General features: G+C 44.8%; 1 protein-coding gene across 2 annotated transcripts in view; it reads right to left on the reverse strand.

Moving 5' to 3' along the window:
- Positions 1 to 13,225, reverse strand: part of Hycc1 (hyccin PI4KA lipid kinase complex subunit 1) — an 88,293-nt gene that overhangs the window by 10,081 nt on the left and 64,987 nt on the right. The window lies entirely within an intron of this gene.

The following is a 13,225-nucleotide window of genomic DNA, read 5'->3' on the forward strand; positions in this document are numbered from 1 at the left end:
GCTGAGACTCTCAGACACCAAGGTTTTTCGTGTCTCCAGACCTTCATGCCTATAGATCCTCCACCTACAACTTCTCCATGACCCGCCTGTCCCTTATTCCATGTCTTTTTTTCTCACTACCCAAGGCTGGCCTGATCCACATAGCAAGTTCTAGGCTAGCCAACACAATATAGTGAGAGGCTGTCTCAAAACAGAAACAAAACCACCACCACCCCAACACCCAGGTAATGTTGCTTTCTTTCATCTGAAAAAATAAACTTTCTTTTTATATGAAAGATCTGAACAGACAGGTGCTAAAAATTAGTTGCCAGAGAGTCACATTTGTAGCTGCAAGGTTAGGAATGTTAACATATGATGTGAAAAGTGTTACTAAAAGGAGTTCAATTTCCATATTTAAATTCATATGCAGATTTCTTATAGCAATCTAATTAATTTTAGCAAGAAAATACATCATTGCAGTCTCCCATTTCCTCTCAGCCAATTAATTTTAACTTCTAGTCGTGAGTTTCTATAAGAAACTACTTCAGGACTAGGCTTTTTTCTCTTTCTATTTGAGACAGAGTCCACACCATAGCCTAGGCTGGCCTGGAACTTACTATGTAGCATAGGCTGGCCTCAAACTCATTTGACTACTCCTGCCCCAGCATTCCAAATGTTGAAGTTACACATAAGAATGTCCCATGCAGCCGGGCGTTGGTGGCGCACGCCTTTAATCCCAGCACTCGGGAGGCAGAGCCAGGCGGATCTCTGTGAGTTCGAGGCCAGCTTGGGCTACCAAGTGAGCTCCAGGAAAGGCGCAAAGCTACACAGAGAAACCCTGTCTCGAAAAATCAAAAAAAAAAAAAAAAAAAAAAAAAAAAGAATGTCCCATGCTTGGCTTAAATGCATTTTTTTTCCTTTCTAAAGCACTGGCCACCAACCACCAAACAAAGCTTACAAAAATGATGATGCTTTTGTGATTTCATGATATTGTGTATGTTTATTATGGAGTAGCTGCATAGAGCTGCATTGTCTTTCTGGACATCTCTATTTTGAGTACCTGCTTTTGTTCTAATGATGCCTACAGCCAACAACATTTCGTGATGGGGTTAAAGTAACTAATGAAGGAAGTGCCTGTTGAAGGGCAGAGAGGAAGTCATCCACGACACATTTTTGTGTGACAGCCTTCATAAGCAGTTACAGAGCCCAGAGCTTAGTGACTGCCAACAAGCTGATGGCTGCTCCGAGGCCTTCGCCCTAGAAGGCATCAAGAGACCTTGTAATAGAAAGCAGTGTTGAGTAAGTGGGGTTTTATTATTTGTGTCTGGCTCATTTGTTTACTGTTAGTCATAAGCTGTTATGCTGGGACTAGCCTTGTTTTGTTTTTATTCCAGGCACTCTATGCTTTAGACATAAACTTTAGCAATGTCTTGGGCAGTGAGATAATTCACCACTAAAACCATTTAAGAGCCCACATACTACTGTTCTCATGTTTACCTTCAATCCAAGCTCTTGTAATACTTCTGGGTCCCAGCACTATATCCTTAAGTCTAATCCCAATGAAATATTTCTGGTTACATAGCCCCATCCCAGCAAAGCAGTCATATCGCTATCATTTTTGTCTTGTTTGTTTTTTTCCAAAAAGGATGTTCAGATGGTCAGCATTTGAGGCCTGGTCAGTGATGGTGTCACAAAAGTATATATCTATACATGGACATATGTACATTGGTCTCATAGGAGGCCACCGGCCACTTCCAAACCCAAGAGATGATGGGGGTTTTTCTTCTAAACTCAAACAAACGATGCTTCTTCTTCTGGGGTGGCAGCATGAGGCACTCTGAGGATCCCTCCTCAGAAAATAAGCACAACTAGTAAAAAATACTAAACATAGCCTTTAGCCCAGTGGTTCTCAATATGTGGGTCATGACCCACAGGGTCACATATCAGATATTTACATTAGGATTCCTAACAGTAGCAAAATTACAGTTATGAAGTAGCACTACGTTTATGATTGGGGGTCACCACAATATGAGGAACTATATTAAAGGGTCGCACTGATGTAGACACTCTGGGAGCTGTCCTAAGCATTCAGCAATTGGGTGGCTATTCACTTTCACCCCCTCCGAGTAACTGGCTTTTTTTAAACATCGTGTAAGAGAGTGCAAGCCTAAGGAAGCTCTAGAAAACAATGGCTCCACTAAGAGCAGCAGCTAAAACAGTGACTAGGTAGCTCACCAAGGAGCCAAGCAAAGTGAGAGGTAAAAACTGCTCCCCTGGTTGGGACTTGGAGATGGCTCAGCAGTTAAGAGCATGTACTGCATTCGCAGAGGCCATTTCAATCCATAACCCGCACTGAACAGCTCGCCTATAACTCCGGCTCCAGGGGATCTAAGACCTCAGTCTCTGCAGGCTACACCTGCACAGACACTCCAGCTCCAGGGGATCCAACACCTGGGTCTCCGTGGGCTACACCTGCACAGACACTCCGACTCCAGGGGATCCAACACCTGGGTCTCTGCGGGCCACACCTGCACAGACACTCTAGCTCCAGGGGATCCAACACCTCGGTCTCCGCAGGCTACACCTGCACAGACACACATGCACACACACTGTGGTAGTTTAAATGAAAATGGCCCCCAAGGGGTTCACAGAGAGAAACATGATTTGATAGGATTAAGAGATGTGGCCTTCTTGGAAGAACAGTGTCACTGGGGTTGGGCTTTTTCGTTTTTAAATGTTCAGTCCAGGCCCAGGCTCTCTCTCTGTGTCTTTCTGCTGCCTGCTGATCTGGAGGTAGAACTCTTGACTCCTTCTCCAGCACCATGTCTGCCTGCATGCTGCCATGCTTCCCACCATGACGATAATGGACTGAACCTCTGAACTGTAAGCCAGCCCCAATTAAATGCTTTCTTTTATAAGAATTGCCTTGGTTATGGTGTCTCTTTACAGCAATGGAACACTGACTAAGATACACATAATTAAAAATAAAATAACCTTTTTTTTTTTTTTTAAAAAAAAGTGTTCTCACTTATTAGGGCAGGGGTTGTAGCAAGGGTAGATCTTGGAGGAGTTAAAGGAAGGAATAGAGGGTGAATATGATCAAAATATGTTGTATTGTTGTATGAACTTCTCAAAGAATTGAGAGAGCGAGCAGAAAAACATTAAATGAAGTTCATCAGGCTAAAATAAAATAAACTCACATTAAATTTGAATGTATCTGAAAGCACGCAAAGTGTGGGTGAAATTAGAACTATATTCCGGTGTAGACAAAGAACTCTTCTTTGTTCTTTTAGCTGACTTACCAAGCCAAGTCCACAAAACTCCATACACGTACATGTGTGCGTGTTTCTGAGCCTGTAACCTCGAGCAATGCAATGTGGCGGCAGTCACAGCACAGAGGGACAGCTTGGGTTAGGGTATGGCCGTAAAGAAATGACCCAGATAGAAACTCCAATCCACGAGAACAAGCCAAGGGCACAAGATGAGAAACAAGAGAGCCAAATAGAAGAAGCACTAAATATAAATTCATACCTTATAGACATTGTTTTTAAATCAGTAACACACACACAGTTACATGACTAACAATTCCGACAATGTTTTCTTGATTTTGTAGCGCATGAAAAGCAAAGTATGTATAACCACAACAGCACGGAGAAGAGAAGACAGAGAATATGGGAGCAGTTTCCCCTCTCCATGGGGTCAGGCTAGTACACACGTGACAGCGGCTCTGATAGGCTAAAATGTATACGGTGATGTCCAGGGCAACCACTGAAACACAGACGGAGAGAGTCATTAAATAACTGTAAACACATAATAGGCAATGACCCCCCCCTTTTTTTTTTTAAGATTTACAATTTTTTGTTATATGTATGGGTGTTTTGCTGGCATGTGTATCTGTGTACCATGTGCTTAAAGTGCCCACAGAGGCTAGAAGAGAACATTGGATCCCCTGGAACTAGAGTTACAGATGGTTGTGAGCTTCCATGTGGGTGCTGGGAATTGAACTCAGGTCCTCTGGAAGAGCAGCCAGTGCTCTAACCGCAGAGCTATCTCTCTAGTCCCAGACAACATTCATTTGAACGTAGAAATAATGAGGGACAAATGAAACAAAAAAACACGAGACTGGCAATGCTAAGTCCAACTGTATTAATAATATCAAATATGAATTATTAATTTACCCAGAGGCTGAGTTGGCAGACTAGAAATGTAGCAGCATCCAGCTGCAAGATCTTGACATGTTACACATTTCAGATTGAAAGACAAAGAATCAAGTTGAAAGCAAAAGCGTAGGAAGAGAAATGTCACACAGACAGCAAGCCTGGGGACCCCAGTGCTACACCGAGGCAGACAAAACAGGCTTTAAACGAAGGAGCGTTGGGGACAGCCACACCCGGCCACCAGGAGAGCAACATGCCAACGCCACTAGATGTCAAGACTCAAGAAAGATTTAGAGCCTTAGATTTCAGGTTGTAAGAGCTGTGAGAACACGCACTGTGTTGTTCTAAGAGTTTGTGAGACTTGTTACATGCGTCCCAGGGAACTAAAGCCTCACCTTCTGAACTCTGGAGCGAACATTGGTCTCCTGAGAACTTACTGCAGCCATCACTGAGAGTGAGCTATTGACGTCTGTTCTCATTGTCAGAGTTACTGCTTTCTCCCTTCAGCTCTGTCAGTTTTTACCGCATCTATTTTGAGACTTTGCTGTTAGGTCACGTGTTTTATAATTAATTGTCCTCTCTTCATAACAGATTGACCTTGGTCTTTATTATTATAAAATATCTCCGTGATAACGTTTTATATTGCAGTTATTTATTTGTTGTGTGTACACGTGTCTAGGCACACACCGTGGTGTATGTGTGGAGAGCAGAGGACAGCCTGCCGTCGGTTCTCTCCTTCTCTCAGGTGGGTCTCAGGGAACAGACTCATCAGGATTGGCTTCACCTGCTGTGCCTGCTCCCTGGCCCTCGAGTGACAATCTTATTCGCTTTAAAGTACAATGGGAAAACGGCAGTATAGCACACTGACTCCTTTATGGTTTCTATTTGCGTAGTATAACTCCTGGCAGATACAGTTTGGGGAAGAGGTGGTAAAGTAAAGGGGAACTGGAGCTTGCTGGCCAGTTAGTCTAGCCAACTGGTGAGCTCTAGGTTCAGTGAGAGACTCTGCTTCAAAATATAAGTTGGAGAGCAATAAAAGACATCCGAGACACCAGATGTCAACTTGTGCTCCATAGAGCACATGTGCATACACGTGAATATGCATACCTGTGTAACACACACACAAACACACACACGTGCATGCATGGTTCTCACGATTCATTAATCAAGCCTAGTTTTAAGTCCATCTCTGATAATACTAATAATTAATTGGCTTATCTGTGGACCCAATGTTTTGTCTTTAGATTTTCAATAAATGTATAAAATAGTATGTCTCTGTATGGCTTTTTCACATGTTCTTTTCTTTTTTTCCCAAGACAGGGTTTCTCTGTGTAGCCCTGGCTGTCCTGGAACTCACTCTGTAGCCCAGGCTGGCCTTGAACTCACAGAGATCCAACTGTCTCTGCCTCTCAAGTGCTGGGATTAAAGGCGCCACCAATGCTGCTCGGCCTTTCCACATATTCTTAGTTTCAGTCACCTCTCTCTCCCTCCTGTCCTCCCACCCCTTCCGTTTAGACCCTCTGCCCGGAGTGTTCCACCGCCGTATCTCACCTCTCCTGTGGTCTGCTATACCCCTCCCCAACTCAAACGGCCCCTTCCTGGCCTCATTCAGTGTTAAGCACACTACCCTGAACCCTGTAGCTAGGATCTGCCTATGAAGGAGAACAAGCAGCATTTGTCTTTCTGGAGCTGGGTTACTACACTTGGTATACTGTTCTCTAGATCCATCTATTTTCCTTCAAATCTCATAATTCTATGCTTGCTTATTGAAAAAAAATTTCATGGTATGTATTTCATTATCAGTTGATGGACAACTAGGCTGGTTCCATTTCCCAGATTGTGATCAGAGCCACAGTGAACATGTCTATGCAGGTATCTCTGAAGCAGGGACATGGAAATATGCCCAGGAGAGGTTGAGATGGCTCCTGTGGCTGTTTTAGCTTTTCTGGGAACTGATTTCCATGGTGTTGTCCAGTTTTGTTTTGATTTTGTACCAGGGTCTCAACATATCATCCAGGCTGACACGGGACTCACTTTGTAGCCCAGATCAGCCTCAGCTCTATATCCTCCTGAGTGTTGGGGTTACAGCTGTGTGCCAACATACATGGCCCCAGGGGACTTATTTTCTTAAGGTGTGTGTACATGTGTATATGTATGTAGGTGTACATGCATGCGTGCATGCGTGTGTGTGTGTGTGTGCGCGCATGTGTCTGTAGATCTCCACAGAGGCCAGAAGAGGGCATAGGACCGCCCCCCCAGCTGGAGTGACAGGTGGTTGTGAGTCTCCTAATGCAGGTGTTGGGAACTGAACTCTAGTCCTCTGCGAGAGCACCAAGTGCTCTTAAACATTGAGCCTTCTCTCTTGCCCCCAAGGACTTTAAAAAAAACTTCAGAAAATGAAACAAAAAAATCATATTCTCCTGAAATTCTCCATGTGACCTCACTCAAATCTTATAACACAAACAGCTGGGGCATCTGTGGATCAGCTGCTTTTTGGTTGTTTTGAGTCAGGGTCTGGATGTACAGCCTAGCATGGCCTGGAGCTTGGCATGCAGCCCAGGCTGGTCTAGAACTCTTGATTCTCCGGCCTCAACTTCTCAAATCCTGGGAATACAGCATGCATCACCATGCCTGGCTATGTGAATCTGTTTTAATTCCATTTTCTCCCTCAACGATTCTCAGAATTTGTAATTCTCACATAATTCTAGAATTGTGTGTGACACATTTTATACTCAATTTCCTACAATGAGGAATCATGGTATTTCCTAGTGGGAGGAGAGAGTGGGGATGTGTAGGTCACATTAATCTAATCAATAATTCAGTTGGCTTGATTCAGGTTGCAACTTCATAAGGCTTAATTTACTCTGACCCATCTATTTCTAGGGTAAAGCTCTTTGGTGTTCCGTGGGCTTTTCTGTTGCTTTGTCGTGTGCTTTCAGTGCTGGGCCTTGAACCCAGGGCCTTACACATGCTGGACCTATGCCTTATCATCATGCTGTATCCGCAGGTCCAATCATACGCGAGCTTCTGAGATGTACACCTGCATCTTCCTCTTAAACACATCCTCTTCGTTTTTGCCTGTCCAACAGCACAAACAATGAACATATCAAAACCAAACACTTGGCTCTGGTTTTCAGCCTCTCTCTTCTCTCTCTCATCAGTCTCTCTCCTCTGAGCTGTTGATGAATACAGCACACATCCCCTTGAGGCGACAGCCATCAGGGCCAGACTCGCTTCCCTGTGTCTCCCTGAAATCTTTGCGCTCTCAAGTGCTGACTGGTGTGGCGGTCTTTCATGTGTGTCTGGTTTTGTGTGTTGTTGCCATACTATGTTTGCTTCTCGGATGCTTAGCAGAGACTCTTTGCAGGAGTCTTTTGTCCTAATTTGTGTCAACAAGTGGCTGATTCTAAAAGGAAGAGACAGCTGTGGAATATTAGCCCCTTTCAGACTATCTTCCAAACAGGGAGACCCCCCCCATCTCACCCCTGCTCCGCAGTCAGTGACTCACAAAAGGATTCCAAGGGCTCAGCTCACAAGTGTGTTCATGGCTACGATGGGTTACAGCAAAGGGATGGGAGGCAAGGTCCACAAAGGGAAGAAGATGCGCAGGGTCAGATCTGGAGGAAACAAGGACTGAGCTTCCTTCCCCTAGGGGACAACCCCGTGTACTTGATTCGGCCACACTGACTTGTGCCCAGCTAAGGACGCTCATTAGACACTTACTGTCCAAGGTCTGGGTTATGGCTGGCGCACATACCACAATTCCGTACCCCCGAAGAGGGCATTCAGCATAAACCGCATTGCTGAGCATAAGCAGTCTGCACAGAGTAGGGGAGGTGGAACGTTTTAGAAAGAAGGCTAAGTTCCCAGACCAGGACCAAAGCCCAACTTAAAGTTCTTCAATAGCTTCACACTCGGGCAGCAAGCAATTTTATCCAGTGCTGTTTCTTTTCCTAAGTGTTGCAGCTATAAAACCTCGGGTTGTCTACACATTTACTTGGAGAAGTTGTAAAGCTGTTAAGTTCAAGATGAAAGGCTGCTTGTTCCTCTGGGGGAGACGGTTATTATCCGGCAGCTAGAGGGGTACTTGACCATGGTTTCAAGACTTGAGATGATCTGGGGAGGGGGGGTGAGACAGTCCTGCTTTGCAGATATCACTGATTCTGAGCTCATCATCCTCCTGCCTCAACCTCTGAGTGCTGAGTTCTCTGCTCATGTGTCTGTGGAAGAGTTGTACTCTCACTCCTATGGTGGAGACTTTTAAGTTCCTAACCCAAGGCACAAACATTTTCTCAGCCTTCTCTCATGACTTAGCAGTCACGGCCACCGAGTTTTAGCTTCCTGAAGCAGTAAGATGAGCAGAAAGTAAGGCCATGCCTTAAGTGTTTCTTCTAGTATCAGCCAGCATCCCTAGGAAATAAATTGGTTTTAAAACTTTTTGTTGGGCCGGTGAGATGTGAGTGGGTCAAGGCATCTGCTTCCAAGTCTGAATTTGATCCTCAGGACTCACATGGTAGAAGAGAATCAACTCCTGAACAGTGTCCTCTGACCTCCACAAGAGTCTGTGACACCCATGGGTGTGTGTGTGCGCATGCACACACACACACACACACACACTAAATTAATAAACGTAGAAAGTCTTTCCCTTAGTTCTTATTTATTATCTAAGTGGAAATTTGATGTTAATTACTCTGCTTTCCATTGTCAACTTGATGCGATTAAGAATCGCCATGGAAACACACTTCTGAGTGTGTCTGCGAAGGTGTTTCTATAAAGCCTGAACTGAGGAGGGAGGGCTCCCCCTGCCTGTGTGTGGCACCACTCCTTTGGCTGGGGTGTCAGACTGAACAACAGAGGGAAGTGCACTGAACCCCAGCGTTCATCTTCTCCTTCCCGGCTGCAGATGTTGTGTGACGCCCCCCCCCCCCCATGCCTGCTGCACACACTGTAGTCAGCGTCAACCATTCCTTCCTCAAGTCGTCTTTGCTGGGTGCTCTGTCACAGCAGTGAGAGGTATAATTGCCTGTTGTGCTGTTCCTAGAAGTGGAACGCCAACTCTCCCCGGACACTTAAGGTGAGGTTCTTCAGGAGCCTTTGGGGAGAATCAAGATGGTAAACAGGGCATCGAGTATTGCACACAGAAGCCGTGGTACTCGGGGTACATGGTACACTAACTCCAGACTCAGAGTGATGACTCGTTCTGGGAGGACGGCCGCTGTCTCTCCTTGAGAGGCTGGCATTGACGGAAGGAGTCCCATCTTGCTGACGACATCTGTGCACAGCCTCGAACCGGTGTAGCCGGTGGTCCTCCCTCATGGCTGTCTGCTGACTGAACAGGGATCCCAAAGAGCACTATGGACACCCCACCCACCCTCAGCTTGATTATGTGTTCGTTCCTTCACAATGGAGCCTGTGCCTAGCGTTTATGTGGCACAGTTATTCTTAGAAGATGAGCCCATTTTAAGAAGTTCAATCATACCTCTAGCTCCAAAATTTCCTGTTACTTCCATGTCCCGAAGCACCTGGATGGGCGTAGAGGGTGCAGATCTGCACCTCAGGACGGCCCCTGAGCAGACAAGAGCCCGGCCTGCATTCCTCACCCGCCTGCTGGCCTCCAGCACCACCTCTGAAGGGGATTTGTACCACGGTGTTGTCCAGCCCATTCCAGCACGATGAGCACTGCTTGTACACTTTGTCCTCTTTGGTGAACTCAAAGTGCGTTATTTCCCCTGCACGCGCTGCTCACAGCCCGCTTTCTGGCTGGTTCTCTCCTTTCAAAGGTCTTACGAATGTCAACTTGACGGATGTAAAAGTAAAAGGCACAGGGAAAGAAGTAACTATTGAAACAGGATTCTGAGCCAGTGTGGGATTACAATAAAAAGGGAGACTGGCCTATACGGCAGCGGGGTTCACTTTTCACTGGAAAGAGAGAAGAGACTGTGATGGACAACTGTGTGACTCCGTGGGAGGGTCAGGAGGAGAAAGGTGCTGGTTAGACAGCGAGGAAGAGTGCGGGGAGCACCCTGACGGCTGGGGCATCACACAGCAGTGGACCCCGCTACAGCCACTGTGGGGGAGGCAAGACAGCGAGGAAGAGTGCGGGGAGCACCCTGACGGCTGGGGCATCACACAGCAGTGGACCCCGCTACAGCCACTGTGGGGGAGGCAAGGAGTGTGTGAGGTAGAAGACAGGCCTTGCCTATTTTGTCGTCTCATTATCACTCAAGGGCACCAGATACACAGGAGAGAACAACGTGGTAGAAAACAAACCAAAAAGTTAATGCCGAACACCAGCAGAGACAAATCATCCCAGTCCATTAGAGCTGAGAAAAAAGAAACATGATGTCAGCATTTGCAACATAGTTATGCAGATACGTGCCTAAGAATCACAGCAATCACATTTTACAGTCTTCTCCGTGAAGATGAACAGGAGGGAACTGGTTCCCTGACCTCCCTTGAATGCATGAGAAGCAATGTGTTTCTGCCGCCTTCCTGGACTAGAGTCGGAGTCCATCTAGGAAAGCGCATCTTATTCTATTGTGCAGTATGTACTAAAGCCTCACTAGGGAAAACAAAACCACAACACAATGCCGTGACCGTACCAGAGCAACCAGTTAAACCTAAAGGCTGTTAGGGTCAAGGCGCTTCAGACGAGACTGTGGAGATCTTCAGGGTAACCCTGAGAAGTCAGTAAAGACACATGGATACACTCTGCCCACACACTGACTTAGCACCCTTGTAAAGAGCAATAATTCAAGCTCATGAACTCTAGCTACAATGGGCAGTGTCAGAATGCCTGTATCAAGCTGGCTTAGTTATTGATTCTAGGAAATCTGTGTCCAGGAAAGAGTAGAATGTAAACGAATGAAGTAAATAAATGCACGAACACCTCCATTTCTCTTTCTTTGCACTCAACAGATTGGAAATAATAATCTACAATTCTAGCAGCTGCTTCTCAGTGGTTGACTCAGCAAGGCTCTTTATGACCTCCCCCCCCCCCCCCCCCCCCCGCGCTGCCACCATGAATTCTAACTATTAACTCTTCCAAACCCAACCCTTCCCTCATGAGAGACGCTCATTTGCACACAGATCCCAAGTTCTGCAAGTCCCTTACTCTATGCTGCACATGCAGCGAGAGATGCCAAGGTGACCTTCTGTGTAGTAGGTTCTATTTAGTTTTGCTTTGTTGACAAGTCATCTGAAGTTAAACAGTAGCAAAGACGTTTTAAAAGAGACTGTTGACTGAATGGGTATGTACTCTCGTACAGGAAATAGTCTTTTTTTAAATGTCAGAACAGTTTATCTTTCACTACAGGTCTCTGTCAGTGGTATCACTGACAACCAATCATAGGGAAGCCCCACTGAAAACACCAGATCCTTTTGAGAAGTCTTTTCTAACAACAACGCCCCATCAAATACTTAATCCACTGATAGTCGTGACTGGGCCAAACTTTGTGTTAAATTGAGGAACTCAATAGAAGTACAGGTTTTCAGCTTTTACACATTGTGATTCACACATATGATTCTTAGAAACTAGCACAAATCCCAAGAATCTCCATTTTTAAAGCATCAGTTTTTCACAATGTAGGTTGTCATTAAGAACTTATTTATATGTGTGTGGTGGGTGGGGTGTGTGTGTGTGTGTGTGGTTATCTGTATGAGTATATGCTATATGTGTTTGGGTGTCCACAGAGGCCAGAAGAAGGCACTGGATCCCTTGGAACTGGAGTTAGTTGAGCCACCAGATGTAGGTGCTGGGAATTGAACTCAGGTCCTCTGGAAGACCAGCAAGCACTCTTAACTGCTGATTCATTTCTTGAGCCCCAAGCCTGTCTTTAGACCACATTTTGATAAATAATGTGCTTCCTGGGTATCAACAAACACATACGCATGCTGTGTTTATGTATATGTGTTTATGTATTATATATAACATACATGGTATATAGTATATGTAATATACACACATTAACTACTCAAATATAATGAAATGGGCTCATGCTGTATACAACATATACAGACCCACATTTTTAATGACTACATCATATTCCACTATATATACTAATTGAGACATTCAAAGTCCTGACTTTTTTTCCTATTATAAACAATGCTACAATGAATACCTTGCATTTATACATTTGTGTCAAATTTAATGCAAAACAGAGTTGAATAGACATAGGGTAGGATTACTAGGCCAAAGGGCACGGGTAAAGACTCTGCTGAATTGCTCACTAATCCACTTGTAGCAATTTACATTCCCACCAATTGTCTCAGACACTAAGGATTTCTCCAGATAAATACAAATACAATCTTTATCAATCTGAACAGCTAAGGAACCATTTATTTTAATTAGCATTTTTTTAATATAGTAATAATGAGCATTCTGATTACCAATGAAACACAATTATCTCATTTTCTACAAAATACAGCATCATTTAGTTTCCTGAAAGTTTTATTTTACGATGGACTAAATGAACTTAAATATGCGTCGTTTGACAGGATGTGGGATCCTTTTACTAATCAATAACAAAGAGCTGCCTATGTTTAAAGCTGGGCATGGCCATAGCACTCGGTGACCTTGGGCAAAGCACCCGCTCCCTGAAAGTTTCAGTTTCCTCTTTTGTAAAATGGGGTGCTTCTCACTTTTAAAGATTGTTTTGAGTACTTAAGTGACGAGCCAGTTGTTACGACCACGATAATTCAAGAGAAATTATGGGATGACTAGCTATTTACAGTCCTTATTAATGATTATAAAACAGGTATGCAGCTGTTAACAAAGCTATGTGTCAGGGCCTCTGCTGTTACCAGAAGGGTGCACGTCTCACAAGGGACTGCCAGGAGTCCTTAAACTGGCAGGTGCTGGTTCCACAAGTCGTCTTCCCAGAGTAGCCAAGGAAGTATTTCCTGACCTATTCCTTAGGTCAGCTGGAATTACTCACATAAATAATCAACTGCCCACTAGAATGGTTCCTTTTGAACGGGGTTTGTTTCAGTATACACAATGCAGAACAAGGAATGCCACTGTGATCTCCTGCAGCCAAGAAGTGAAATACTGTGATGTATCCTACTGTCCGGAAGCTGGCAGCAACCCA

Source organism: Peromyscus maniculatus, chromosome 3 (genome assembly GCF_049852395.1).
Source record: "Peromyscus maniculatus bairdii isolate BWxNUB_F1_BW_parent chromosome 3, HU_Pman_BW_mat_3.1, whole genome shotgun sequence".
Taxonomy (NCBI): domain Eukaryota; kingdom Metazoa; phylum Chordata; class Mammalia; order Rodentia; family Cricetidae; genus Peromyscus; species Peromyscus maniculatus.